The sequence below is a fragment of the Protopterus annectens genome, chromosome 4.part0 (genome assembly GCF_019279795.1).
Source record: "Protopterus annectens isolate FY-2018-M chromosome 4.part0, PAN1.0, whole genome shotgun sequence".
Lineage (NCBI taxonomy): Eukaryota > Metazoa > Chordata > Ceratodontiformes > Protopteridae > Protopterus > Protopterus annectens.
In genome coordinates this window covers 927,837,398-927,863,967 of record NC_056733.1, presented here as the reverse complement: position 1 = coordinate 927,863,967, position 26,570 = coordinate 927,837,398, and the positions used below count along the sequence as shown (strand labels likewise).

The window sequence follows — 26,570 nt, the reverse complement described above, 5'->3', positions numbered from 1 at the left end:
CCTCACCTGCGCCCTAACTCACCTATCCCACCCTAACCCTCACGTCCACACATTCACACACTTACCTGACCCACGCCCTAACCCTAACTCACCTATTCCACCCTAACCCTCACGTCCACACAATCGGACACTTACCTGAACCCGACCGTAACTTTCCACTGCAGAGCTGAAAATAGCGAAGCAACAGGAATGGACAACCGAATTCTTTCCCTAGGAAAGAATTTGGTTATCTTAATTTTCGCTATTTTCAGCTTTTGGTTAGTAGGTGTCGTTATTAGAACGTTCGAAGTTCTGAAACTTCGATGTTTTAGTATAGACCCGGCTGCTTGCCTTGAGGATCCTGGGACTGTACTAACCACCATCATAACATTAGTGCTTGGTATTCATTCTCTGTATCTTGAACTGGTGACTGGAATTCCCCATCCAAAGATATATTTTGTACCATAGCCTATCTCCAGATCTCCTGAAAGTGTTATATCAATCTTGACTCTCACTTTCCAAACATCGCTCCCTCCTGGTCCATCTCTGTTGCGTCCTGTAGGGATTTCCCCCAGTTCAGCCTTTTTGAAGTGGTAAGAAGCTGAAGAAAAGGACACTCTCTTCTTTAGTAGAGTCCTTGAGTCCAGTCTACTGACCTGCAGATTTCAGGACATTGAGGAGGAAGATTGTCCAAGCAACAGTTTCTTTGAAATCCAAAGCCAGAATAATGACTGTTAGTTGCAAGGGAAGTATGCAACATTTGAACCGCTAATTTGAACACCATTTGAAGTTTTTTTCTGTCCAATTGTCAGTCAGCTATCAGGTTCTGTGCCATCCACTGAACCCCTCTGCACCCCATAGATGGAGCTAATCATGAAATCATTCACCAAGATAGCTGCTGGGGATTTTTTCTACCTAGGTCCTTACCTCACACATGCTGAGTTTGGTGATCTGTAAGTACAGCACATCTAGTGGGTATCGGCACTAGGCTGTCCTCCACTTCCACAAGGGGTGTGACCAAGCAGGGCAGTCCCCACCCTCTTACCAATAAGCACCTTCTTACCAGTAAGCATCGCATACAGATTTCTTTGGCCTTCATCCTGGAAGTTGTGCCTTGTGTAGTCCCCATCGAATATGTGAACCATTCAGTTCTCTGTCCCTTGCCAGCTCCACCAGAAACAGTTGTTAAAGATTTGAATTTATACAAAGGTATGTAACAACATTTTCTCCTACTTCATTTGTCAGCTCTCACCTCCACTCATTTATTCTGTCCTGCAGATGTTCTTCTTGTTTCACTGTTGCAGTCATTACATTTGGGTTATCTGCTTGCAGGTAGCCCTCAGTCGGCCTGATTAACAAAGTCTTGGGTCCTGCGTTGTTTGCTGTCCCTTCTTCCATGACGTTAGGTCGTCAGGGGTATAAAACATGCAGCTGACGCTGTTACATCAGTCTTTCTTGCTATGTGGTGCCCGAAGCAGATGCAGTTCGCAAGTGCCGGTCGGCCGACTCCTGAAATTTTCGTTTTCGAGTTTCAGAACCGAAGTCTTCAACTAAAGCCAAGTACCCCATTGGGGAAACTTTTTTTTGCTCCTCTCCGATGTCAGTAAAAGTTAATAATTGCATTACTTGTGGAAAGCAAGTACCTCATAAAGATTTTCATTCGTACTGTATTCCTTGTCTAGGCCCTGACCACGACGTACCTTGCTATCGATTTTGTGCTTTATTTAATCAGTGCACTGTCCGTCGTCGGTATATTTTTGCCTCTAACAGTTCTCTGTTTAATTATCCAGAAATTTCGTCGTTTAGCCATCCGACTACTGGGATTACGAAAAAACGCAAAAATAAAGACAGGCCGCCGAGGTCCAAAACTGCTGACAACGCTTCTCCTAAGCCAGTCGCCAGTTCGCTGGTACTCAGTGAGGTGCTTTCGCAGCCTCTGATATCCGCTACTTCTGATTCGCAGGCCTCTACTCAGACCCATTTGGAGTCCAGTATGCCGCGAGATGCATCAACTATGGAACCCGTGGATGCCTCTGCTAGGATGGGTCCAAAGCCGCTGTGCAGGCACTGGCTTCTGAGGGTGTATTCAGGCCTATGGACTTGCATATTAAATCAACGCCTCCTTCTCTTAGGCCTAAATCTCAAACCATGCCTAAAAAAACCCTCCTTCTGTTAGGCCTAAATCTCAAACCATGCCTAAAAAACGGACGCCCAGGTCACATGCACAGGCCTCTATGCCTACAAAACAAATAAGAGTGGCTGAAGATCTAATAACTCTAATCAGGGGTAGCCAACCCCCCCCCCCTTTCTAAGAGGCCCAGGACTGAAGTGGTTTATGAATCTTTTGACCAGGATTCTGTTTTTTTTCTGATTCTTCTGATGATCTGGATTTGCTCTTATCTACTTATGAGGATTCTGATGCAGAGGACTCCATTCCCTCTGCTTCCCCTCCAGAGGATTTTTCTTTTGGAGAAACTTTACATACTCTAAGGAAGTATTTCCACTGGGAAAGCCAGGATTTTTCTGATTCAAAAAAGAGGCTTAGGGATTTCTTACTCCTACCTCAGCATAGGCCTTTAGCTATTCCTCCTCATTGCTGATGATGCTTTTTTGGAATCTAGTTTAGCTCCTGATTCCTTGCCTCCTGCTTCCAGAAAACCAGACGGGTACTACAGGGTCCCTGAGTCACACAAGTTCCTTTTTAAAAATCCTGTTGCAGATCCAAAGACTATTTCACAGGGGCCCAAGGGCATTAAGGCTTCTACTGCAAAAAAAATCCTACCCCTTCTGATAGACTCCAGGGCTCTGGATAGATGGGGTTAAGAAGGTTTACACTTCTGCAGCCTTGGCCGTTAGGGCTTTAAACTGCCAGTTTCATATGTTAAAGTATCAGCAACATGTTATTGTATTACTTAAACAGAAAATGATGTTGATTCCAGACTGTGTGGAAAATAAAGAATTACAGGATTTGATGCATTCTGCTGAACAAGTTGGAAAACATACTTTGCAATGTGATTGATTTTGATTCATTAGAGGCCTCTTGCAGGGCCGCTGTTACTGGGTCTGTGCTCAGAAGGCATGCTTGGCTTAAGGAGCAATCTTCCTGATCATGTTAAAGCTAAATTGTTGGATGCTCCCTTAAATCAGGACCGCCTGTTTGGCAACAAGGCTGAGGAAGTTCTTAAAAAGATGGAAGATAAAGCTAAATCTATGCAAACTGTTAAAGATTTCTTACAAGTTCAGCCTCCTAGATTTAGTAGGCACTGGCCCTCTAAGAATTGGTCCTTTCCAGCCCCTTCCAGGTCTTCTCAAGCCAAACCCAGACACAGCAAAAACCTCAGGTTTCAGTCCCAGGGGACACACAGGACTAACCAGTGGGGGGCCTCCAATTCCAAATCTGGGAGTAATAAGACCCCCCCCCCAATGGTAAACTGTCTCAATGACTTCCTTTTAAAATTTCCAAGCACTTGTCAACTGACTGCCCCTTTGGGGGGAAGGATTGCTCTTCATGCAAAGAACTGGGAACTCATTACCAGGACAAATGGGTTTTAAATGGTGACCCAGGGATACAGATTTCACTTCCACACATTGCCAACACCAGGCGGGTGGCCGGACCTACCCCCAAATCAATGGGCAGAGGCCCAAAAACAAGTACTTTCTCTCTTAAGCATGGGGGCTATTCAACTGGTACCAGAAGAAGAAAAGGGACAAGGTTTCTACTCTATACTTTTCCTGGTACCCAGAAAAGATAATTCATGGCATCCTATCCTGGACTTGTCTACCCTAAACACCTTTTTGGAGATTCCAAAATTCAAGATGCTGACTCTTCACCAATTACTTCCTATGCTAGGCAAGGATGCCTGGTTGGCAACACTAGATTTAAAAGAAGCATACCTGCACATCCCAGTCAGGGAATCTTGCAGGAGATACCTACACTTCAAAGCAGGCTACATGCACCATCAGTTCTCTGCACTGCCCTTTGGCTTATCTGCTGTGCCCAGGGTATTCACAAAGTGCCTAGCTCCAGTTATTGCATTTTGCAGGCAAAGAAATATTCAAATATACCCATACCTGGATGATTGTCTAATTCAGGCAGAAAGCCAGGACATAATTTTAAAGTCATCTGGCCTTTGTACAAAGAGTTCTAACTTTTCTGGGGTACACCATAAACAAAAATAAATTACACCTGGTACCATGTCAACAAATTATATTCCTGGGAGCAAGCTTGAATACAACTTCCCAGATGGCTTACCTCACGCCAGAGAAAGAAATTCATTTGACAACCTACTTCAAGCAAGTGGCCACAAAAACCCTGCTATCTACAAGACAAATACTGCAAGCCTTGGGGTTCATGGCCTCCTGCATTCTTCTAATTCCATATGCAAGACTGCATATGAGGATACTACAGTGGTATCTAAAAAGCCTATGGTGTCAACATTCTCAGGATTTAAAAGCAATGATTCCTATCGTACCTTGCCTACTCCTAGTGTTCCTATGGTGGACAGAGGCCTGCCACCAAAACAAGGGACTGCCTTTAACACGAACCCCTACCGCCCAAACCCTAACAGACGCATCAGATTGTGCATGGGGGGGGGGCTCACCTGGCAGGAAGTGCATTCAGGCCAAATGGAACCCAAGTCATATGCACCTGCATATCAAGCAAAAAGAAATGTTAGCTGTACAGAATGCTCTGACAGCCTTCAAGGACCACATTCTTCCAGGGTAACTAATGGTAAAGATGGACAAGCATCACTGTTATGTGGTACATAAACAAGCAGGGGGGTACACATTCTTACCCCTACTGCAGACTAGCCATGGCATTGTGGAACACAGCCTTGAGCTACCAATTGCACCTACAAGCTCAATTCCTGCCAGGAAAGTTAAATACACTGGCAGACGGACTAAGCAGAAACCTCATGGACCCACACGAGTGGAAACTGGAACCAAGGATTTTCAACATGTTGACAATCAAATGGGGAAGCCCTGATATAGACCAGTTTGCCTTTCCCCAGAACTACCAATTGGACAAATTTTAAACAAGGACTCCCCACAAACAAGCCTGGAAAGTGGATTCTCTGTCCTTCAGCTGGATAAACCTATCAGTCTATGCCTTCCCCCCCTCTGCCTCTGCTCTCCAAAGTACTACTAAAAACCAAACACGACAAATCAAGGATGTTTTTGATTGCTCCAGACTGGCCACGCCAACACTGGTACTCCCTCCTATGCAGTGCGTCACGGTTATCCCCATGGCACCTGCCTCAGACTCCTTCCCTGTTGTTTCAGCAGAAGAACCAGATTCTGCACCCTTAGCTTCTAACACTGAACCTTGCAGCCTGGCTAGTTACATAATCTCTCCTTTACCATCCCTCAGTAAACCTGCAATGGATATCATTGTAGAGGCAAGGATGCCTAGCACTAGAAAATCCTGTGCTGAAAAATGGAAAAGATTCTGTGCCTAGAACCACTCTCAAGGGATGGAGCACAGCAACGCCCAATTTACTTTGGATTTTACAATACTTAACTGAGATGCTTCACAAGGGCCTGTCTTTTTTTCCTCCATTAAAATCCATGCCTCAACCATTTCAGCTCATTATAACGCAGAACCCCCCCCTCTTTTCTCATCCACTGCTCAAGCAGTTCCTCAAAGGGGCCAAAAATTTGAGACCACCCAGGAGAGCTCCAACCCCAGCCTGAAACTTTAACTTTGTTTTGGAGAAACTCACTCTACCTCCTTTCGAGCCAGTTGCTATTGCAGACTTAAAATTTCTTTATTGGAAAACAGCTTTCCTTTTAGCAATCACTTCAGCTAGAAGGGTATCTGAATTACAGGCCCTTAAGGCAGTGGAGCCTTTCATCATCTTTCATGCGGACAGAGTGTCCCTCAGAACCAATCCATCCTTCATGCCCAAGGTGGTATCCAGTGTGGCTCTTAATCAGTCCATTCATTTGCCAACCTTCTTTCCCAATCCACAGAACAAAGGGAAACGGATACTGCATTCCTTAGATGTGCACAGACAACTCAGATTCTACTTGGACAGGAATAAACCTCAAAGGAAATCTGAACAACTGCTGGTAGCATTTGCTGCAGGGGCAGAGAGGAAGGCTATTTCAAAGCAAACCATTTCTAAATGGATAGGATATTGCATTAATTTCTGCTGTAAACACCATGGAAAACCTATCTCCCAGGGGATCAAACCTCACTCAACCAGGGCTGCATCTACCTCTACAGCCTTTCTCAGAGGTATCCCTACCAGGGATATCCTAGAAGCTGCTACCTGGAGTTATGTACATACTTTCACCAAGCATTATCATTTGCCAATTTTCTCTAAATCCAGAGCTGGCTTTGCCACTGCAGTCTTACAGGGCCTTATAGCTGGTCCAAATGCTATCTAAATTCCTCCTCCCAACCATAGCTTTGGGAATCTACCCAAATGTAATGACTGCAACAGTGAAACATGAAGAACATAGTACAGATGTGTACACTTAGCATAAATGTAGATGTTTGAGTGTATTCTCTGTTGCAGTCCTGGTTACCCTCCCTCCAGCCCCCTAACTTCTTTTGGGTATACCTCTACTTTCCTTTACTATGCTTAAAAGCTTTTTTGGTGTATTTGCTTTTTTGTTGGAGGTATGTCATTGTACTTTTATATTAAATTGCTTCCCATTAGGGGGGCACCTGACATCTGGGGCAAGAAAAACTTATGCAATGGTGTCAGCTGCATGTTTTATACCCCTGACGTCATGGAAGAAGGGACAGCAACCATCGCAAGACCCAAGGCTGATTGAGGGCTACCTGCAAGCAGATAACCCAAATGTAATGACTGCAACAGTGAATACACTCTAACATCTACATTTATGTTAAGTGTACACAAATGTACTTTTCTCTCTCCCTGCCCTTAGGATGTCTGATGCTAGTTGGTCCTTTCACTGTCCTCTCCCTTGTACTTTAGTTACAAAGTAACTTATTCTGGGTAACCCCCATGTTGGACTTTTCACTGATACGCTGTACTCTACGCAGGTTTCTACTGAAAGCACATCTTGTTAATCATGCTACAGTTATGTGAGGCACGAAGCACAGCTGATGCTCGATTGCTCCAACATGAGACTTCTCTTTCTCCTGCTTACTCTTTAAGTGGTGTTCTCTGAATTTCATTCCATTATATGTCAGTTGGTGGGTATACTCAGCATTGATTTCTAGTGTGACATTGTGTGCTTTGAGTATATGCTCTGTTCAAGGGGTGAATTATTTGGTGAAGAACTAGTTGGAAGGTGGTAGGTTATCCATTTTCTGTAATGTTGACTTAATTGACATCCTTTGCACTGTTCCCACACAGATCATGATGCAAGTTAATTCGCAGAGGTGCATGTTTGTGATTGAGTACATCACGTAACTAATTTATTTTGTTTTTGAGAGAGGAAGCACCAATTTATTCTTTACTTGAGTATTACAGTATGTAGGGACGGCTAGGTAGTATTTGTAATGCTGTAAAAGTCGTAGCATTTTTCACTTTACATAAGCCACATGATTCTGAATGGCTTTCTTGGACCATTTTAAAACCTTGGACTGTCATGTGCAAAGCTGAATAAAAACCTGCAGTTTTTTCTAGTAGAGAGGCAGCAGAAATGTGAAAAGCTTTATAAAATGTGCATTTTTCAGTAATGCTGCAAAAATGTGAACTGTGACAGGCTATACAGGGCATTGTTTTCTAGAAATGCAATAGAGCTATCAGAGGTAAAACTCTGTAAAATAACACACACAGCTCCAAAAAGTTTTGTTACCTTTTGCGGGTTAGAACTGACTGACAGATTATCTAAACAAGTTTGCTTTGGGCAATGTTATTTGGATGTTAAGAAAACTCCGTCATGAAAAGGATTCAGTGCAGAAATGGGAGAATATATTTATGACTGTGCTAAATGAATATGTCCGAAAGGTGAGTCACTTTAGGACTTCTGTTCTGGAGTTTATTCATGCAACTTAACTTGCATTGAAAACCATCTCAGCAGTTAGGTCAGTGTGTGCTTGCTGTTTCTTTCCAAATGTGCTTGGACATTTATCTTACTTGGATGCAGTGGAGAAATGTATTAAACTCACGGAAATTGAGAAGAGGCGCTCACTGCCTGCCCCCCAGAGTCAGTGAGGATGTGCTGGTGAAACCTTGACAGCGTGATCTTTCCAATTAGGATGTCATAAATGTCAGTGGCAACTAGACTGCAGTTGCCTTCAGCTAGTGGCTGTGAAAAATATAACTCTTACTGTCTTTATATTCCATCTCTGTATTAAAAGTGTTTATTTTGCATTTTTCTGTGCCAAGAATTTTCTTTTACGTATATTTAATTTTCATATTGTAGTGTCTAATTTCTTCCCAAATCTTGTGGCTGGCTGCTTATTGATGCGTCTAAGGGAATTTACAACAGACTAGTGAATTTTAACTTAACATTTGTATTTTGAAGAGAGACTGATTAACTGCAGCTGCCGTAGGTTAATAGTATGATGGTAAGTAACTGTGACCTGGGAGGGGGTCATGTCGTTCTGCCTGTTGGCAGCATGGTACTGTAGGAACTGGGCATAAGTTCTTTGTGTTTCATTGTTGCAGTCATTACCTGTGGGTTATCCCTGCTGTGGTAGCCCTCGGCTGGCCCAAATACCAGTGTCAGTGTTTTTGTGCGCCAGCTGCTGTCACCTGTAGTCTGACGTCAGGTCATTAGTACTATAAAGCAAGGCAGCTGACGTCATTGCTTCAGTCTTTCTTGGCGTGGAGCCCGTAGCAGAAGCAGTTTGCACGAGTGCCGGTCGGTTGCTACCAGAAGTCGAATTTCAGCAGAAAATGTCTAAAGCTAAGTACCCCGTTGGGAACCCTTTTTTCTTGCTCTGATGTCCGAAAAAGTTAACAATGGTCTCGCCTGGGGAAAGCAGATCCCACACCGAAACTTCCATTCTCACTACATCACTTGTTTAGGCCCAGACCACGACGCCCCTTGTTGCTGGTTCTGTTCCCCCTCTAATGCGAGAACCATTCGCCCTAGAGCTCTTTTTGTAGACAGTTATTTTCGTATTCCGTCTTCGAATTCTGATATGGCTTCCATCAGCCAACGATCTGCCGACATTCTGAAAAAACGTAAAGATAGAGGCAGGCCACACAAGGCTAAGCCTTCTGACAACGTTACCGCTAAGCAAGTCGTCAGTTATCTGGAATTCACTGAAATGCTTTCGCAGCCCCTGATGCCCGACTCGCTTTCTACCCAGGCCTCTGCCGAGACCCTTTCAGAGTACGGTATGCCGCAGAAATCCACTTAGTCTTCCAAGCCTTTGGCTGTCTCTGCCTCTTTTGGGTCTGGAGCCGGGACGCAGGCACCAGCTTCCGAGGAGGCTGCGTTCGCACTACCGATTCTAGACAAAAAACGACGTCTTTTCTTCTGAGTACTGTTTCTCAGAGACCAATGGATTCTGTCAGGCCTCGAAGCCAGGCCACTCCTAGGAAATCTACTGCTCCCCCCACCCCAAGCTCAAATGCTTAAAATGGCGGAGGATATCCTCTCCCTTATCCGAGTACCTCAAGCCCCCACTCTAAAAAGGAAAAGGCTTCCTTCTCCAGAAATGATGACAGACCAAGAGTCTGAGGAATCTGATTATTCTGGCTTTGAAGAGGAGAACAACAGTCCTCAACTGTTTGAAGATTCAGATGCAGAGTAATCCATCCCCTCTGCTTCCCCTCCAGAGGACCACTCCTTTGGGGAAAAAACATTCACTCCCTCAGGGAACATTTTCAGTGGGAATCTCGGGACTACCCCCAGTCAAAGAAACAACTTAGAAAGTTTCTGGACCTGCACCAGCACAGACCCCTGGCCAATCCCACCTAGTCTAGAACTGGTGGATGATGTTTTCCTTGAATCCGGTTTAGCCCCTGATGCCCTGCCTCCTTCTCCAGCTAAACCTGATTGGTACTACAGAGTACCAGATTCTCACAAATACCTGTATAGGAACCCTGCTGTAGACCCAAAGGTTATTACACAGGGACCCAAAGGAACTAAGACTAGTTCTGCCAATAATCCTCTACCGTCTGACAAAGACTCCAGAGCTCTGAACAGATGGGGTAAGAAAGTATACACCCCTGTAACCTTAGCTATTAGAGCACTCCGTTGTCAGTTCCATATGTTAAAATATCAACAACACACTTTGGAACAATTAAAACAGAAGATTGTTACCTCTCTTGACTGTGCCAACTTAAAGAGCTGGCAGAATTACTACACTCTGCTTGTTAAGTGGCCAAGCACTCATTACAATGTGGATATGACGCCCTAGAAGCCTCTAGCAGGGCAGCAGTGACAGAATCTGTTATTAGAAGACATGAACGGCTGAAGGGACAACCTCTCCCTGTTCATGTAAAGTCTAAACTTATTGATGCACCCCTAGATAAGGAACACCTGTTTGGGGGAAAAAGAAGAAGAGGCGCTTAAAAAGATGGAAGACAAAGCAAAATCTAGCAAGCAAAAGATTTCTTTCAAGTTCAACCGCCCAGATTCAGCTGGAACTTCCCCTCTAAGCACTGGGCTTTCCCTGCACCTAGCAGATGGGGTCAAAATAAGCCCCACAGGGACAGGATGTCCAGGCCCTTATCCCAGGGCCAGCAAAGAAGCAAACAGTGCTTCTTTGGCAGGGAGTTCTAAGCCAGGCTTCTATGGTAAGCACTCACAATGACCCCCCTCCCCTCTCTGCCCTCCTTTCACTCATCTAAAACTAGGAGAAAGGCTCATCCTCTTCAAGGACAACTGAGTCTCTAAGGCAAGGGGCATTAAAAATCATTTCTCAGAGATACAGATTCTCCTTCAGGAAACTCCCTATTCCAAGAGGATACCCAGACCTCCCCCCAAACCAGTGGGCAGAGGCATTAAAACAGGCAAAAACACTAATATCCCAGGGGGCAGTAGAACCCGTCCTTCCGGATCAAGCAGGAAAAGGATTTTAGTCTAGACCATTTCTTGTTCCCAGAAAAGAGGGCACTTGGCGCCCCATCCTGGAGCTATCCAAACTGAGCAGCTCCTTGGTGGTCCCCAGAGTCAGAATGCTAACTTTGCAGCAGCTCCTGCCTATGCTCATACAAAATGCCTGGCTGGTGATACTAGACCTAAAAGATGCCTGCCTTCACATCCCCATTAGGGAATCGTGCAGAAAATACCTGCGCTTCAGAGCAGGCAATCAGCACTTGCAGTTCTCTGCACTGCCCTTTGTCTTATCTACTGCTCTCAGAGTATTCACCAAATGCTTGGCCCTGGCTATAGCATTCTGCAGACAGAGAAATATACAGATTTACCCTTACCTGGAGAACTGCCTCATTCAGGCGAACAGCAAAGAAAGGTTGCTCCAGGATCTTCTCTTTGTCAAAAAACTCGTAACTTCCCTAGAGTTCACCATCAACGAGAAAAAAATCAAAACAAAACTCCACCAGGGAAATTGTTTTCCTGGGAGCTGTACTAGACACAGCAACCCTAATGGCTTTCCTATCCCCAGAAAAGCAGAGTTCCTGCTGGCTTCCAGAAGTCACCTCACTGCAAGGAAGTGTCTGCAAGCCCTGGGATACATGGAATCTTGCATCCTCCTCATCCCTCTCACCAGGCTTCACATGAGGAAAGCTTCAGTGGTACTTAAAGAACCTTTGGTGTCAGCAGTCTGTCCCTAGAGACCACCCTCCCACTGATCCCTTGCTTAAGGGACGAATTTCTCTGGTGGGCACAGGTCTGTGCCATGAACAAGGTTCTTACCTTCATCCTCTGCCCTTCCGGCCAGACAATCGCCACCGATGCCTCAGACATAGCTTGGGGTGCTCACCTAGCAGGCAGGTGTACCCAAGGCCTTTGGAATGCCCAGCAACTTCACTTACACATCAACCAGAAAGAAATGATGGCAGTGAAAAACACACAGACTTCCTTCCATCTCCTCCTCAGGCCAGGGGTCCTCCTTATAAAAACACAGCACCACAATAATGTGGTACATCAACAAGCAGGGGGCACCCAATCTTATCCCTTGTGCTGGTTAGCCATCAGTCTGTGGCTTACAGCCACCTCCATGGGGCTGCACCCAGTTGCCCAATACTTACCAGGGATCAACAACAACACTGGCAGACACCACCTAAGCATAAAATTACTGGACCCCCATGAATGGCAGCTCCACGGAGGTCTTTCTGCCAATCACCCAGGAGTGGGGGACCCCAGAGGTGGACCTCTTTGCCTCGCACCTTTAGCCACCAGCTGCACAAGTTTTGTACCAGGGAGTATCACTTCCTAGCATGGAAGGTGGCTGCCTTGACCTTCCCATGGAGCTCCCTCTTTGTGCATGCATACCCTTCTCTGCCCCTTATTCCCAAGGTTCTAATCAAAATAAGAGAGGAGAGACCAAAGGCCTCCTCATCGCTCCAGATTGGCCCAGACAGCGTTGGTATCCCTTACTACACAGTCTGACCATACAGCCCCCAAGCTGCTTCCCCTAAGGTCAGACCTCTTGACCCAGGAGAGGGGGGAGGTACTGCACCCAGACCTACAGACTCTTAAACATTCAGCATGGCTCATACACTAAAAACTAGCAAGCAGTCATTGTTAAGCAAACAGGTCCTGGACATCATCACAGAGGCCAGAAGGCCAAGCACAAGAAAATCCTATGCAGGAAAATGGAAAAGATTCTGCTCCTGGAAACAATCAAAAGAGGACAGTACCTCCCAACCCTCCGCCCATCTCATCCTGGATTACTTACTAGAGCTGCTCAGTAGTGGCCTCTCCTTCTCCTCCTCCTTTTCCTCCTCCTCCTCTAGTAAAATTCATGCCTTGGCCATCTCTGGCCATTATGATTCAGACCCACCCCTATTCTCTCATCCTTTGATTAAGCAATTCCTCAGAGGGGCTTCTAATATCAGGACTCCCAGAAGGCCTCCTACTCCATCCTTTGACCTGAATTGCGTGTTAGAGAAACTAACCTTACCTCCTTTCAAACCTGCAGCTTCAACAGAATTGAAATACCTCTCCTGGAAGACTGCCTTCCTACTAGCTATCACCTCGGCCAGAAGGGTCTCAGAACTTCAAGCTCTCATGGCTGTTGAGCCCTTCATAATTTTCCATGCAGACAGTCTCTCCCTGAGGACTAATAGGTAGGTACTAGGCTATTGGCCGAAGGCCCTATGTAAGCCTAGCAAATAGGTTCCCTGGCTTATGCCACCCAAGAAAGTTATTTTCCTGTGTTCAGTCGAGCAGGCCACAGAAGTGATCCCCGGAGTATGTATAGGTTCATAGGTAGGTTCTAGGCTATCGATCCAAGGGCCTAAGTAATCCCTCCTTTATGCCCAAGGTGGTATCTGATGTGACCCTTAACCAGGACATACACCTTCCCACCTCTCAAAACAAGGGGGAAGGAATTCTACACTCACTAGACATGCACAGACAACTCAGATACTATCTGGACCGCACTAAGCCATTCAGAAAAACTGACCAGCTTTTTGTAAGCTTTGCCCCAGGGGCAGAGGGAAAGCCCATCTCCAAACAAACCATTTCTAAATGGATTTCACACTGTATCCATTTTTGCTACAGACTACATGCAAACCCATCTCTAAGCCAGTCTATACCCACTTCACTGTCTTCCTCAGAGGAGTACCTACCAAGGACTTATTGGAAGAAACAACCTGGACCTCTGTCCATACCTGTACAAAGCATTACCACCTACCATTCTTTTCCAAGTCTAGGGCAGGGTTTGCCTCTGTAATTCTGCAGGGCCTCCTCACCCATACCTAGGACTCTACCTGTCCTTCCACCCTTTACCTCTGCTTTGGGAATCCTCCCACAGTTGATGACTGCAACAGTGAAACACGAAGAGCATAGTACAGTTGTGTACACTTACCATAAATGTAGATGTTCAAGTGTATTCACTGTTGTAGTCTTGGTTTCCCTCCCTCCATCCCCCATTTCACATCTTCCCCTAGGGGGACACATGCTTCCCAAGGTGGCTCTTAGCCACCAGGACCACTTCCCTCTTTTCCCTTGTGCTTTTGAGGGGTTAGGGCAAGAAAAACTGATGTAGTGACGTCTGCTGCCTTGCTTTATAGTACTGACTACCTGATGTCAGATTACAGGCGATAGCAGTTTGTGCACAAAAACATTGACTCTGGTATTCGGGGCGGCCGAGGGCTACCACAGCAGGGATAACCCACAGGTGATGACTGCAACAGTAAATACACTCTAACATTTACATTTATGGTAAGTGTACACAACTGTACTTTCTAGTCCCTTCCATAGGTCTATGATTGTGTGTGAATGCAGAGTAGTTATAAACCAAATGCAGTTACCATTGATAAAAAAAAAAGTGTCTGTCTGTCTGTCTGTCTGTCTGTCTGTGTGTCTGTCTGTCTGTCTGTCTGTGTGTCTGTCTGTGAGTGTGTCTGTCTGTCTGTGAGTGTGTCTGTCTGTCTGTGAGTGTGTCTGTCTGTCTGTCTGTGAGTGTGGCTGTCTGTGAGTGTGGCTGTCTGTGAGTGTGGCTGTCTGTGAGTGTGGCTGTCTGTGAGTGTGGCTGTCTGTGAGTGTGGCTGTCTGTGAGTGTGGCTGTCTGTGTGTGTGCGTCTGTGTGTGTACACTGGGCTGTGAATGAACTGGGTAAATATATAAGAAGTGATTTTTTTAACTGTGCTCTACAGCTATTCTTTGTGGTATTTGTTTGTGGCTGGTGTCTTCTCAGTGCTCAAGGCAGCATTTGTCATTTGCTCTTAAGGCTGTACACCTTGAACGTGGGTGGGGGTGTGTTCCCTAGCATAAAACTTTGACTATTGATTATTGCTTCAGGGATTTTTTGATTTCATGGTACTTGATAGTGGAAAGGGGCAACCTGGTGTGGCTGCTGTGAAGTTAGTGTGTGGACGCGTATACATAGTTGCACGCTGGCATGCACACATTTACTGGGGTAGTGCAGTGATCCCACTGGACCATTTGCAGGCACAGCCCCTGGTAATGCATATTTGTATTACTGCGCATCTGTCACTTTTGGATTTACATACTTTAGGAAGATTTTGTTCTCTTTTAAGAACCACCCCCATGGTGGCTGTACATAGCGTCATAGGAAGTTACTAGGCTATTGGCCCTGAGATGTTCATAGTGTTTCACTGTTGCAGTCATTACAATTGGGTTATCCTGCTGGCAGGCTACCTGCTGTCGGCCTGAGTTCCAAAGTCTAGGTCCGGCGTCGGTTGCTGTCGCCTCTTCCCTGACGTCAGTGCGCCAGGGGTATATAAGATGTAGCCGACGCCATTTTCTTCAGTCTTTCTTGATGTGCGGTGCCCGAAGCAAAAGCAGTCCACAAGTGCCGGTCGGTCGACTCCTGAAGTTTTCAAATTCGAATTTCGGATCCGAAGTCTTCATTAAAGCTAAGTACTCCGTTGGGGAAACTTTTTTCTTGCTCCAGACCGATGTCAGAAAAAGTTAATAACTGTATTTCTTGTGGGAAGCAAATACCGCATAAGGATTTTCATTATTACTGTATTCCTTGCCTAGGCCCTGACCATAACGTTGCTAGTTGTTGGTTTTGTGCTAGATTTAACCAATGCACTATTAAGCGTCGGTACGATTTTGCATTTCATTACTTTGGCAGAAGATTTAATTGTATAATGCCATCGGATCAGCCTACTACCGGAGTTTACAAAAAAACGAAAAGAAAAAGAAAAGGATAGGCATCCGAGATCCAAAACTAATGAGGCTTCTAGGCCTTTCGCCGGTTCTCAGTGAGGCGCTTTCGCCTGCTACCTCAGAGCCACAGGCCGCTTCCGACTCCCACGTGGAGCCGACTGGGCATCTGGAAACTCAAGGTATTGGACTCTCGGAAACTATTCCCGCAGATGGGTCCAGAGCTGCTGAGCAGGCATCGGCTTCTGAGGGTGTTTTCAGGCCTACACAGTTATATGTGAAACCTACTTCAGCTACAAAGACAGACTAAAGCAGCTCTAAAGATAAAGAAACAAGTACAGCATTCACCTGGATAGGCCTCCATGCCTAAAAAACAAATGCTTAAAATGGCCGAAGACCTTATTACTTTGATCAGGGGTTCCCATCCCCCTCCTGAAAAGAGGCCTAGGCAAGAGTTAGAATATGAATCTTCAGACCAGGTTTCCATTTCCTCTGATTCCTCCTTTCAACAGGATTACTCTATTCCTCCCTATGAGGATTCTGATGCTGAAGAATCTATCCCTTCAGCCACTCCTTCTGAGGATTATTCTTTTGGGAAAACACTGCATACTATGAGGGAGCATTTCCACTGGGAGAGCCAAGATTACTCAGAATCCAAGAAAAGGCTCAGAGATTTCCTTTTATTGCCCCAGCACAGGCCTCTTGCTATCCCGCCTGTTTTAGACATTGTAGATGATGTATTTATAGACTCCAGTTTTTCTCCAGACTCTTTACCCACCAGCCCCTGTTAAGCCAGACAGATACTACAGGGTTCCTGATTCACATACATTTCTCTATAAGAACCCTGCAGCTGACCCAGAAACCATCTCTCAGGGTCCCAAAGGTGTCAAGGCTTCTACTGCAAAAAACCCTATCCCCTCTGATAGGGATTCTAGGGCCCTAGACAGATGGGGCAAACAGATTTATACCTCTGCTACCTTGGCTGTAAGAGCTTTAAGTTGCCAATTTCATATGCTTAAGTATCAGCAATATCTTGTATCCTTGCTTAAACAGAAAATGCCAGCAAATACAGAATGTGCAGACAATAAAGAAATGCAGGATTTATTGCATGCAGCTGAACAAGTTGGAAAGCATACTTTGCAATGTGGTTTTGATTCTCTTGAGGCCTCCTGCAGGGCCGCTGTTACAGGTTCTGTCATTAGGAGGCATGCTTGGTTAAAAGAACAAAATTTGCCGGATCATGTTAAAGCAAACCTATTAGACGCTCCTTTACAGTATGATACTTTGTTTGGTGCTAAAGCAGAAGAGGTGTTGAAGAAAATGGAGGACAAGGCTAAATCTATGCAAACAGTCAAGGAGTTCTTGCAGGTCCTGTTCGATTCTCAGCTAGAGCGTCTTCTGTGTGGAGACATGCGTGAATGGGCGTACCTTCGTTGAAGGTTGTGTGTCAGGGCTGGCAACTCGGCACGTAAAAATCTACTGCCAATCATTAGCGGACCGGAGTTCCGCTGTGGTGACCCCTAACCGGGAAAAGCCGAAAGACACAACAACCTCCCAGATTTAGCAGGAACTGGCCTACAAAAAATTGGTCCTTTCCAGTGTCAGACCACAAAGGGGCAGATACAGATGCCCCAGAGGCAGATCACAGCCACAAGGCTCATACAGGCCTAAACAATGGGGTGCTTCTACCTCCAAGAGTGGAGAGGAAAAATCACAGCCATACAGGAAACAGTCTGAATGACTTTCCCCTTCCAGCACCAAGCACTTATCTTTTGGCAGCCCCTTTGGTGGGAAAACTAGCACTTTTTTCACAAAATTGGCACATGATCACCCAGGACAAATGGGTTCTAAATATAATTTCACAAGGCTACAGGTTCCACTTTCACACCCTGCCAAGGCAAAGCGGTATGCCAGACCTGCCACGCAATCAATGGGCAGAGGCACAAAAACAAGTTTCATCCCTCATGGACATGAGGGCCATTCAGCAAGTACCAGAACAGGAGCAGGGTCACAGATTCTATTCAAGACTGTTCTTGATACCCAGAAAAGACAAATCCTGGAGACAAATACTTGGACCTATCTATTCTAAACACATATCTGGATATTCCAAAATTCAAAATGTTGACTCTACAGCAGCTTCTGCCCATGTTGGGCAAGAAGGCTTGGCTTGTTTCCTTAGATCTAAAAGCGGCATACCTGCATGTCCCAATCAGAAAAACATGCAGGAGATACCTCAGATTCAAAGCTGGCTCAATGCACTACCAATTCTCTGCACTGCCCTTTGGCTTATCTACTGCGCCCAGGGACTTCAGAAAGTGCCTGGCACCAGTAATTGCATTTTGCAGACAAAGAGGAATACAAATATATTCTTACTTGGATGACTGCCTTATTCAAGCGGAGGACAAGGACATTCTACTACAGCATCTGGTGTTTGTAAAAAGATTACTGACAAGTCTAGGGTACACAGTAAACGAGAAGAAATCAAAACTCGTACCCTCTCAAGAGATAATATTCCTGGGTGCAAGCTTAAATACAACTGCCCAGATGGCTTATCTCACGCCAGACAAACACAGACAACTGACTACTTATTTCAAAATGTTGGTAACAAAGACCCACCTATCTGCAAGAAAAATTCTGCAGGCCTTGGGTTTCATGGCATCCTGCATTCTGCTAATTCCATATGCAAGACTGCATATGAGGAAACTTCAATAGTATCTAAAAAGTGTTTGGACTCAACATTGCCACAGCCTGGAAACAATAATTACCCTCATTCTCTGCCTGCAACAGGAGTTTAAATGGTGGGCAAAAGCCTGTCACCACAACACGGGACAGCCATTCACCTTACCCACAGCCTGGCATACATTGACACCAGATGCATCAGATTACGCCTGGGGGGTCCATATGGCAGGAAGATGTATTAAGGGCACATGGTCTGCAAGTCAAATGCATCTACATATCAATCAAATAGAGATGCTAGCTGTTCAGAATGCCCTAACAGCCTTCAAGGATTAACTTCATCCAGGACAACTACTAATAAAGACGTACAATACTACAGTCATGTGGTACATAAACAAGCAGGGAGGCACACATTCCTACACCCCTCTTCAGGCTAGCCATGAACTTGTGGCACACAGCATTGACTTACTAAGTACATCTGCAAGCTCAATTCCTGCCAGGAAGGAAAAATACTCTGGCAGACGAACTAAGCAGAAGTCTAATGGATCCCCATGAGTGGAAATTGGATCCACAAGTCTTCAGCATAACAAGGACCTGGGGATGCCCGGACATAGACCTATTTGTGTCCCCTCACAACTACGAACTACAAAGTTTCTGCACAAGGACTTATCACAAGCAAGCATGGAAAGTAAATGCTCTGTCTTTCAGCTGGAAAAATCTAACAGCATATGCCTTTCCTCCTCTGCCTCTCCTTCCCAAGGTACTCCTCAAGGTCAGACAAGAGAAACCAAAAATGATACTGATTGCCCCAGACTGGCCCCGCCAGCACTGGTACCCAATCCTAAAGAGCTTGTCTCACTGCCCAGCCTGGACATTACTTCAAATTCCTCACTTATTGACCCAACAAGACAGCCAGATACTGCACAGCTAACTCAAAACCTTAAACCTGGTGGCATGGCAGATGATATAGCCTCTCAAGACACGCCTCTCTCTAAAGCAGTGATGGATGTTATTTTGGAGGCCTAGCACCAGAAAATCTTATGCAGACAAATGGAAGAGATTCTGTGCTTGGAACCAAGCACAAGGCATTGAAACGATTGTTCCAAATATTACTCAGATTTTGCAATACTTGACTGAGATGTTGGATAAAGGCCTTTCCTTTTCATCAATTAAAATTCATGCCTCTGCCATTTCAGCTGATTACAATACAGAACCACCTATTTTTTCCTCATCCGTTACTGAGGCAGTACCTCAGAGGGGCTAAAAACATAAGACCTCCAAGGAGAGCACCAATACCCGCATGGGACCTCAACTATGTCTTGGAAAAACTCTCACTGCTTCCGTTTGAGCCAGCCTGTGCAGCTGACATAAAATTCTTATCCTGGAAAACAGCTCTGCTCCTAGCAATAATCTCCGCTAGAAGAGTCTGAGTTACAGGCACTCATGGCTGTGGAACCTTTTATCATTTTCCATGCTGACGGGGTTTCGCTGAGGACAAACCTTACATTTATGCCTAAGGTAGTGTCCAGTGTAGCCCTTAACCAAACAATTAATTTGCCTACTTTTTATTCAAACCCACAGAATAAGGGTGAGAGAATTCTGCATTCTTTGGACATTCACAGGCAGCTATGCTTCTACTTGGACAGAACTAAAGCTTTCAGAAAGACTGATCAACTTCTAGTGGCATATGCTGCAGCATCACAAGGAAAGCCTATCTCAAAACAGACTATTTCAAAGTGGATAGGCCATTGCATTCGTTTCTGCTATTCACAGCATGGCAAATCAGTGCCTAAGGGCATTAGGCCACATTCAACCAGAGCAGCAGCCTTCCTCAGAGGAGTACCAACCCAAGACATCTTAGAGGCTGCAACTTAGAGTTCAGTGCATACCTTTACAAAGCACTATAACTTACCCCTCTACTCTAAATCCAGGGCAGGCTTTCCCACTGCAATTCTGAAGGGCCTTATAGCCTCTCCTAATCCTATTTAGCTCCAGCCTCCCAACCTTAGCTTTGGGATTCAACCCAATTGTAATGACTGCAACAGTGAAACACGATGAACATAGTACAGTTGTGTACCTACCATAAATGTAGATGTTAGAGTGTATTCACTGTTGCAGTCCAGGTTACCCTCCCACCATCCCCCTTTTTTCTTTGCTGGGACCTAACTGTACTTTTCTACTCTATACAATCTATGTGGTGTATTTGCTTGTAGATGAAGGAAAAGTTGTTTTTTGTGCATGCATGCTTATTGGCATAATTTAGCCTACCATTTTAGGGGCACCTGACATCTGGGGCAAGAAAAACTGAAGAAAATGGCGTCTGCTGCAACTTGTATACCCCTGGCGCACTGACGTCAGGGAAGAGGTGACAGCAACCGACGCCGGACCTGGACTTTGGAACGCAGGCCGACTGCGGGTAGCTGCCAGCAGGAGAACCCAATTGTATTGACTGCAACAGTGAATACACTCGAACATCTACATTTATGGTAGGTACACAGCTGTACTGTCCTTGTACGCCTAGCCAAGAGTTTAGCCCATGTTTAGACAAGTCAACACACAAAGCCCCAGCAGGGACATGGGTGGAATCCCAGGGATGCATTTTCTGTTTCCCATCCAGTTATCCAAGTTGTACTTGAAAAGGGATAATGAGGTACTCTGCTTGACGTGGAGAAGGAGTCTGTTCCACAGATGGGGGAGTCTCGGACACAAATCTGTTCCGCCAACAAGTTCTGTTGGTCACAGACCAGGTTGAGGTTGTGCGTGTGGGTAACTTGAGTGGAGCTTGACTTGCGGATATGCATCAAGTCCCTTCAAGGCGGGGTCTGAGATTGCTTTGTATGCCAGACAAGAGGTCACCTCTGAGGAGTCTAAGAAACTGAGTAGAGGGACAGGGCTTTTAGCCTGTCTGTGTAGGGTAGATGTTTGAGGCCCTGGATTCTTCTGGTGTGGAACCTCTGTGGTTTCTCCAGCTGCTGTACGCGATAATTGGCCTTATAAGGGAAGAATACAGGGATGTTATGACCTCCTTGTCCCTGGATGAGATGCCCTTGCTTATGAGGTGTGCCATATAGAAATCTTTCCATACAATGGCTGCAACATGGTGGTCAAAAGTCAGGTTGCTATCAACCCGAGTGGCTAAATCCCTCATGACTGACTGCATGCTTAGGATGATATTAATGTGATATGTGGGGACATCACTCTCCCCAAAGGGGATGGTGATGGATTTTTTGGCATTCAGCTTGAGGCCATGTTTCTAGCACCAGTCACTTGTTTGGGTGAGACCCTCTTGGAGGGCGTCCACATCACTTGGGGAATTGACCACGCCCAGCTTGCAGTCATCTGCAAACCTGGTCAGCAGTAGCCCACTGGTTTTGGCCTGCACCTCCGAGAAGTATATCCTGAATAACAGAAGCTCCGAGACGGATCCCAGGGGTATGCCACTCATTACGGGTCTGCTGCTTGAAGTGGCTTCCCCTATTTTGAGTTAGATGGATTCTATCAGTGAGTCAGTTTGCTACCCATCTGATAACATATGGATTAATACCTAGTTGAGAGAGTTTGTCTACTATGCCCGAGTGAGGAATAGTGTCAAAGGTCTTGACCAGGTCAAGGTAGGCAGTGTGCATAGTCTTCCCCTCATCCATGGCTTTGACTGTCTCCAAGAAGTTGACCAGATTTAACAGACATGACCTCCCCTTGATGAAGCCAAACTGTGTGGGGTTGAGTGTTTGGAGGTTGTCAGTGTCCCTGTTAATGAGGTCCATGATAATCAGTTTCATGGCCTTGCAGATCAGGCTAGTTAGGTTGATGAGTCTATAATTTCCTGGATCGGTGGACGCTCCACCTTTGTGCAGAGGGATAACAGTGGCTGTCCTCCACTTGGCTGGGACAAAGCCGGTACTCAGGCTTTGGTTGAATAGGGTGTCTAATGGTGCTGCAAGTTCATGCCTGAGTTCATGTAGGATGCAGCCTGGGACGTTATCGGGTTCCATGAAGGCTGTATTTTTTGCCTTTGAGAGGGCAGTGATGACCTGTTCCTAGAGATAAGGGGAGAGGGGGCAGGTACCGGGGATGTCCTGATTTACTGATGGGAGGGACAGAGGGGTGAAGTTTTCACTGATTCTGTTCGCCAGTAAATTGGCTATATCTAAGGGATTCGTGTACATGGTGCCCTTTACCACCAGTTCTGGGATGCTTCCTTTGAGATTGCAGACATATGTGAAGAAGACCTTATGATTGTCTCGAGTAGGTGTGGCCAGTTTCATCATCCCAGAGGGTAGGTAGGCCCTAGTGTCTTTCTCGTGTGGATAATCTGGCCTGTCACTGCTGTTAGGGTTCACTGTATCTTGAGCTCCTGACTTGTATCACTGAACATTTAGACTAAGCTGGCACAAACACTCTCCCCAGTATGGCAGGGTGTTTGTTGTCATTGCTGTGTCCTTCCCATAGTAGTGGGCCCAGTTGTTTTTGGAACCTGGGTTTGTGCCATTGCATGTATCTGTTTGACAGTGGGTTTCCTACTTTTTGATACTTGTTATAGTTGCCGTGCCTCTGGTATTTTACGTTTGGTAGGAAGCATTTCTCTGGTGGCAGTGCAACCATCCCTGTCCTGTACAGGTTATTGTTTTAGAAGGTGCATAGTGCATTTTTCATCCCAGATGATCCTTTCAACACTTGAGGTCCATTTCTGAGAATGGAGTGGTAGGGGTACTGCTTTACCAGTAGGTTGGCCTGTGAATCTGTATATGATATCACTTGTCTAAATTATTTTTTTTTCTGCAAGCCTGTATGTTGTGATTCAACTGCTCCCATTTCTTTGTCATGTTTTAATCTGGGAATTGACCACTTTGTCCTTCACCTTCTGCACTTCGGCATAATTTCTGATTGATGGCTTTGTTGAACGAATCTGTGCATAGTTGGTTAAATGAATGAATTTATAGTGTGACACCAGACCTCCCAACTGTCCATATATTCTCAGAATGTTCACATTTTTGCCTCCCTTTCTTTGTCTGTTCCTCTTACAATTTACGTTTTTTTTTTGGCAAATGAGTGAGGATTGAATTCACTAAATAATGATGGGCATTTGAGTTTCAGAATTCATATCCTTTAGAAAATACATGGTAACACAAAACCTTTTATTCTAGCAATTTTCTAAGTTTATAAGAGCAATGTTTAAAATTTGTCCCTATTTTGGGGTCTTTGTTCCCCCAATATCTTTGGCTTTGCCCGCATTTCTTGTGCCTAGAGGTGTGTGTGGCATGTATGTGTCAATTACAGCTCACGCAGGAAAAGAACAAAAGGTCGTTTGTTAACTGTTGTTTTATCTCTGTTACTGTCTTAACTACTTCTAATAATGTTGGTTTAGACTTTGATTTCCATTTTCTAGTAATTGTTTTTTTGGCAGCCACCGTTATTAGACTAAGCAAGGCTTTACTATGTTTAGGCAATTCCAGTTCTGTCATAGCTCAAAAATCATTTCCCTAGTTACTCCAGTTTACTTGCCCAGCATCTCTGACAAAGCAGTCTTAAGGGAAAGTCTGCCAACTCATCACACTCCCAGAAAATATGTTCCCAGTTACCTCTTTCTTCTCCATCGTACCTCCAATATTTGCTGTCTACCCGAGGAAAAAATTATTTGGAGTCTACTTGGGGTATAAAAATACCTATGTAAACACTTCTAAGCAAAGATCCTAAATCTGCATTTTTGTTGCACATTTGGGAGATGTACATACATCTTCCCATGGTTTCTTTGTGAACTGCTTATCCAATCTCTCTTCCTAATCCTTCTTAACCTCCTCTGATTTGATTCTGATAGTTATCATGCAATATTTTATATGCTGTATTAATTATTCCTTTTTTATTAGCAACTTATGTGCTGGTCTTTCTTATGACCCCCCTATTTCTTTCTCTTTGCCTGTACCCTGATATCAGTCAGATAGGGAGGGCAATCTCTAACCTGCAGTCCAAATAAGTTCTTGCTTTCTTCCCATTCCTGTTACCTTTCCTTCTCTAGTTGTTTGCTCCCAATACCTTTTTGTTCCTTTGCCAGTTTTCTCCAGTATATCCCAGCCCCCTCTTGCCTATTGTCTGTATCCCTAATTGCAGTCATCCCTATCGGCAGAATCTCCTTTATCCATTCCTGTGTTGACTGTGTTCTTAGAATACTTTCTGCCAATTTAATGAATATAGTAATTTGTATGGTTGGATGCAAACCTTTGAGGAGAACAACAAAGTCCTAGTCACTCGTTGTTTCTTGAGCTGCCCCACCCCCACCCCCACCCACCCATTTATCATTATCTCTTTCCTCTTTGAATTATAGTTTTCTGCTTGTGTTATGTTTTGGAGCCTTAACTGTGTTGCTCTGAAATACCCCCTCAACTTGGGTAATCCCAAGCTGCCCTGTGCTATAGTAAGAATAAGCATATCCCACTTGACTCTTGCCATCTTCCCCTCACAGATAAAATCCTTTCAGCTCTTTATTAATTGCTATCCACACCTTCTCCCCCGAGTGATAAAAATATGCCTTACCTGTGTATAACATTAAGGAGACTAAAATATTTTAACTGCTTGCATCTTACAATCCATATAACAGAGCTTTTGTTTTCACAGTTTTTGTGTTGTCTTTTGTTTAGTCTCTTTGCACATATCCTTGGCTACCACAGCAATATCATTTTAATCCATGCTCATAAATGCTTAATTTTATCATCTCTCCATAATTATAGATATTGCTGAATCAATTCATATGTGGGTACATCATTTTCTGCTATTTATTTTGTTTTGGCTTCATTAATTTTGTAACTTGAAAAGGTTTGAAACCGTTTGAATATGTTCCACTGCACTGTAATGTCCCTTTCTGGTTTTGTCGGGTATAAAATTAGTTGTGTCTTTCGGCTTTTCCTGGTTAGGGGTCGCCACAGCAGAAACACCGGTCCGCTAATGATTGGCAGTAGATTTTTATGTGCCGAGTTGCCGGCCCTGACGCACAACCTTCAACGAAGGTACGCCCATTCAAGCATGTCTCCAGACAGAAGATGCTTTAGCTGAGAATCGAACGGGACAACGTCTTACTGTCAGGCGACAGCGCTACTTCAGCACCACCACCACAGTACGTCGGGTATAAAATTAGTGTCATCTGCAAATAGATCCAGTTTTTCTTGGCTATCATACCAATTATATCCTTGAACTTCTGAGTCACTTATTTTCTTTGCAAGTAGTTCTAAATATAATGTAAATAAAGGAGAGAGGACTCCCTTGCCTGGTTCCTTTTACTCAGCAGAGGTTATCATAGAGGACCCCACCCACTTTAATTTTTGCCTCAGATTCCTCATGTATCCTCCTAATCAACCTTATAACTTTATCGAGGAATGCAAATGCTTCCGTTGCTCTGTTCATTAAGTCCCAGCTTACTCTGTCAAATGCTTTCTCTGCATCTAGACCCTCCAACAGCAGTGGTATTTTGTTATATTCTGCTTCCCTCTGGATCATCACTGTTCTGTTCATAGGTAGGTACTAGGCAATCATCCCAAGGGCCTACGTAAGCCTAGCCAGCAAGGTTCCATAGCTTTTGCCACCCAAGAAAGTTAATGTTAAATATTTGCCCCCCCCCCCCCCCCACAAAACCACACTGATAGATATCTATCAGTTTTGGTATCACTTTTGCCATTATTTTTAGCCATTATAGACAAACACTTTATAATGATTTAGTATTGAAGTGGGCTCTTCTTAACTGATTTAATATTGGGTATTGATAGTTATTTGCTTGCTTAGCCATTGTGTTTTCCTGGCTCTGAAGTTAAAATTATTAATTGAAGGCATTTTACAGTTTGCAGTGCTTTTTCAAGTGGTTCTATGCTTTGCTTGATTAGTTAAATCAGTTTTGAGTGGACTCTCATTTTTCTGCACTTTTATTATTTGTTGTTTAACAAAAAAAATGCAGTAAAGGTGCAGTGAAACAAAAGAAATGAAATAGTGTCCTAATTTTATTTAACCACTTTCGTCTTTAAAATACTTCTTCAGAAACAATTTATGAATGAAACTACTTGTATCATATACATGTCAACAGCTAATGTAATCTTAAAACCAGTTAAACAATTATATAATTATATATATTTTTAATTATGTATGATATTTATTTAATACCTTAAAAAATGTAAGAAGCAATAACTTTGTGTCCTTTCTCTCAAGAAGCATTTAATATTAATTGTATCATTTAGTCCTGGGAATTTATCTGCTTTAAGTTTCATTTGCCATTCGACTTCCTTCATTTCAAC

General features: G+C 44.5%; 1 protein-coding gene across 1 annotated transcript in view; it reads left to right on the top strand.

Annotated features, from left to right (window-relative positions):
- Positions 1-26,570, top strand: part of GCN1 (GCN1 activator of EIF2AK4) — a gene marked incomplete in the record, with an annotated part of 2,100,248 nt that overhangs the window by 291,797 nt on the left and 1,781,881 nt on the right.